We start from the raw sequence: 4,248 nt of genomic DNA, 5'->3' as shown, positions 1-4,248 counted from the left end.
TTATACAATCTACTACAAGCCCAAGGTTTCTCCCCTCCCTGGGTGGGGAGACTTCCTTCCCTGTTATCAAGTTGTCTGCCACAGTTCCTTGCCTGCTAACAGTCCGTCTTTCTTATGGACAAACATTATTTATCATTATACAGAGACAGGGTACAATTCTGTTAGTTATAGTTCTACGTTAAATGTATACATCATTTAGTCATTCATACAAATCATAACATACAGAGATAAGGCAGTCATAAAGAAATCATGTGGGTGAGTCCATTCAACTTATGTGACTTGTTAAGCACATTTTTACTCATGAACATATTTAGGCTTGCCATAACAAAGTGGTTGAAAAATTATTGACTCAAGACATTTCAGCTTAAACATTTTTTTAAATCAATTTAAAGTTCAGGCTGTAACACATCGACATGTTGAACAAGTCAGGGTGAATACTTTTCGAAGGCACTGTGGTTGTATGGAGAACTACATTAAGTTTAGGCAAAATGGTAGAACTGTCCCGTACGCAATATATTTAGCTATAACTAGGTCTGCCTTGTGAACAGTCTTGGTTTCCAGTAATTCCATTCTGCTACTGGTGTCAGTGCTGTTTGGTTTTGTTCCTGTTCTTCCGGCAGGTTCTCCAGAGGATCCTGATCAGGAGCCKAGCAGAGAGCAAGACTCCTCCSCCGGCAGCCAGCAGCAGTAGCAGCACGTCCACAGAGTGGTAAGAGTACCAYGMCATCCTGTTGGCCGACGTYCGGAGGTGAGACGCCCCCTTGTGTCGCATCACAAACTCCAACCAGAAGACGGCCTTGTCCATGGGCTTGATGGGCTGGTCCCTGTGCAGGTGGGACAGCCTCTGCATGTTCTCCCTGTAGGGGGCGTGGGTYAGCACCTGGTTCAGAGCCTGCTGGAAATTGGGTCCGTTGAACATGGCCAGCTCCAGGATCTTAGCAGCGCCTCTCTCCTGCAGACGCAGAAGATTGTCATACTGGTCGAAGAACAGGGGTATCCCCAGCACTGGGGTGCCACTCAATTCTTGCTCGTACAATATGCATATTATTAGTTATTATTGGATAGAAAACACTCTCTAGTTCTATAACCGTTGGAATTATGTCTCTGAGTGGAACAGAACTCATTCTACAGCACTTTTCCTGACAGGGAGTGAGATTTCAGAAATTTTGGCCTCTGGTCCCAGGTCAGTTTTTAACCTGTTATGGCTGCAGCCGACACCGGTACGAACATCCAGAAGTACGAAATTCAAAATCTATTTTTTTTTTAAATATGTTAACTTTCACACATTAACAAGTCCAATACAGCATTTGAAAGATAAACATCTTGTCAATCCAGCCAACATGTCCGATTTTTTAAATGTTTTACAGAGAAAACACCACTATATTTATGTTAGCTCACCACCAAATAAAAAAGAGGACAGACATTTTTCACAGCACAAGTAGGATGCAAGTAGCATGCACAAGCCAACCTAACTAACCTAGAACCAACCTAAATAACCTAGAAAAAAACTACCTCAGATGACAGTCCTATAACATGTTACACAATAAATCTATGTTTTGTTCAAAAAAATGTGCATATTTTAGCTATAATCAGTTTTACATTACTGCTACCATCATAGCTACAGTCAGAAATCGCACGGGAGTAGCCAGAGAAAATACAGACACCAACGTCAACTACTAATTACACATCATAAAACATTTCAGAAGAATATATGGTGGATAGCTAATGAAAGACAAAGATCTTGTGAATACAGCCAATATTTCGATTTTTGAAGTGTTTTACAGCGAAAACACAATATATCGTTATATTAGCTTACTACAATAGCTAGCACACAGCAAGCATTGATTCTAGTCAAACGGTAGCGATAGCACAGTCGACAGATATATGAAAAGCATCCGAAATTGGGTCCTTATCTTTGTTGATCTTCCATCAGAATGTTCTCCAAGGGGTCCTTTGTTCAGAACCGTCTTTATTTGGATCCAGAACGAACGATTTCCCTCTTGAATTAGCAAGCACACTGGCCGTGCGGCGCTAACCTCTCCTTCTTGAACAAAATTCTTGCGTCGCATCACGTCTAAATCCAGAATAAATTTCAATAATATAATTAAACTATATTGAAAAACATAACTTTAGGATGATATTGTGACATGTATCAAATAAAATCGAAGCCGCGAGATCATATTCACCTTTAACGAGGGTTTTCCAGGAGCCGAGTCCAGGTCCTACTTCGCGCCCAGAAAAAAAAAATAAAGGCGCAACTCTCACTCCAAGAGGTTGTGTTCAATCCCAGGACGAGATAATCAAGTCATTTCTGCTCTCACTTCCGCATGACACCCAGGGGAAGGCGTATGATGTGTTTCTACAGTCCTAAGTGACATGCCCTTTTATAGACAAGCTCTTGAGAGAGACATCGCTTTTGGAAATCTCACTTCCGGATAGGAAATGGCTGTAAAAAGAGTTCTGTTCCACTTAGAGAAATAATCAAACGGTTTAAAAACTAGAGACTGTTTTCTATCCAATAGTAATAATAATATGCATATTGTACGAGCAAAAATTGAGTAAGAGGCCGTTTGAAAATGGGCACATATTTCCAGTTTCAATATGCCCCTGCGCCATAACAAGTTTAATGCCCTGTGAATGCTATGAGGATACAAACACTGCCTACGCCTTCCTCTAGATGTCAGTAAGTTGGTGACAATTTGAATGAGTCGATTGCGCAATCAGGGCCTGATAAAACCCAAAGACGGAAGGAGCTTTCTTTTGGACCTGCGCTCGACGCACGATGGACGTCGGACTGGCCTCTTTCCAAGCCTTGGTTTAGCCAGTAATATATCGCCGGTCATGTTTTACTCGTTATAGGTGTTAAAACATCATAAGGTAGTTAATTTAAACCGTTTTATAGCAATTTATATCCGTTTAGTCGATTTTGAGGCATTTATTTGTGACGTCCTTCCTGAGCTGGGCACTTTTCCTGTACATACGAACGTTAGTGGCCATTTCGACGGGACAAGAGGACATCTTTCGACCAAAAGACGATTAGACCGAGAAAGGATACATTGCCCAGATTCTGATGAGAGAACAGCTCATAGTAAGAACTATTTATGATGATAATCGCTGTTCTGTTGAAAAATGTTAAACGCATATATCGCATTTTGTTTTGTGTAGCTTCGCTGTTGGCGGACCCGGTATTGCACAGTAAGGATAATTTTAGAAATGTAATTCAGCGATTGCATTAAACTAATTTGTCTTTCGATTCCTGTCAACCCTGTATTTTTTAGTCAAGTTTATGATTAGTTATCGATTAGACTAGATCACTCTCAAAGATGGGCCCGACATTTTCAGGCCAGTTTTGCTACTATTCTCATTTATAACCACGTTTTTTGTGGCTAAATATGCACATTTTCGAACAACTCTATATTTATGTTGTAATATGATGTTACAGGAGTGTCATCGGAAGAATTCTGAGAAGGTTGTGAAAAAATTAATATATTTGGTGATGATAACGTTATCGCTCCCTTTGCTTGAATTCATGCTGGGGTAACGTTTGCACATGTGGTATGCTAATATAACGATTTATTTGTGTTTCGCTGTAAAACGCTTAGAAAATCTGAAATATTGTCTGAATTCACAAGATCTGTGTCTTTCCATTGCTATGCTTTGTCTATTTTTATGAAAGTTTTTGATGAGTAAATTGGTAATACACGTTGCTCTCTGTAGTAATCTAGTCGCTTTGGGGAGATTTGTGATGGTGGCTGCAATGGCAAACTATGATTTATACCTGAAATATGCACATTTTTCTAACAAAACCTATGCTATACAATAAAATATGTTATCAGACTGTCATCTGATGAGGTTTTTCTTGGTTAGTGGCTATTATTTCTTTATTTGGTCGAATGGTGATAGCTATGATGGAGTGGAAAAATAGTGGAGTAAAAAAAATGGTGTCTTTTGCTAACGTTGGTTAGCTAATAGATTTACATATTGTGTCTTCCCTGTAAAACATTTTAAAAATCAGAAATGGTGGCTAGATTCACAAGAAGTGTATCTTTCATCTGGTGTCTTGGACTTGTGATTTAATGATATTTAGATGCTACAATTTACTTGTGACGCTATGCTAGCTATGCTAGTCAGTGGGGGGGGGTGGGGGGTGCTCCGGATCCGGGTTTCTGAGGCAGTAAAAGTTAAATAACCTCTCATTTACATCACTTACATTGCAGGGAACTTTACATATAAATTGCTAATAATTCA

At 39.7% G+C, this 4,248-nt stretch overlaps 1 pseudogene; it reads right to left on the bottom strand.

Annotated features, from left to right (window-relative positions):
* Positions 1-96: 96 nt before the first annotated feature.
* LOC112070991 (UDP-glucuronosyltransferase 2A1-like) overlaps positions 97-4,248 on the bottom strand; it is an 8,771-nt pseudogene continuing 4,619 nt past the window's right edge.

The sequence above is a fragment of the Salvelinus sp. IW2-2015 genome, unplaced genomic scaffold, assembly GCF_002910315.2.
Source record: "Salvelinus sp. IW2-2015 unplaced genomic scaffold, ASM291031v2 Un_scaffold1485, whole genome shotgun sequence".
Classification (NCBI taxonomy): Eukaryota; Metazoa; Chordata; class Actinopteri; order Salmoniformes; family Salmonidae; genus Salvelinus; species Salvelinus sp. IW2-2015.
This window is presented reverse-complemented; position numbering and strand designations above follow the sequence as displayed.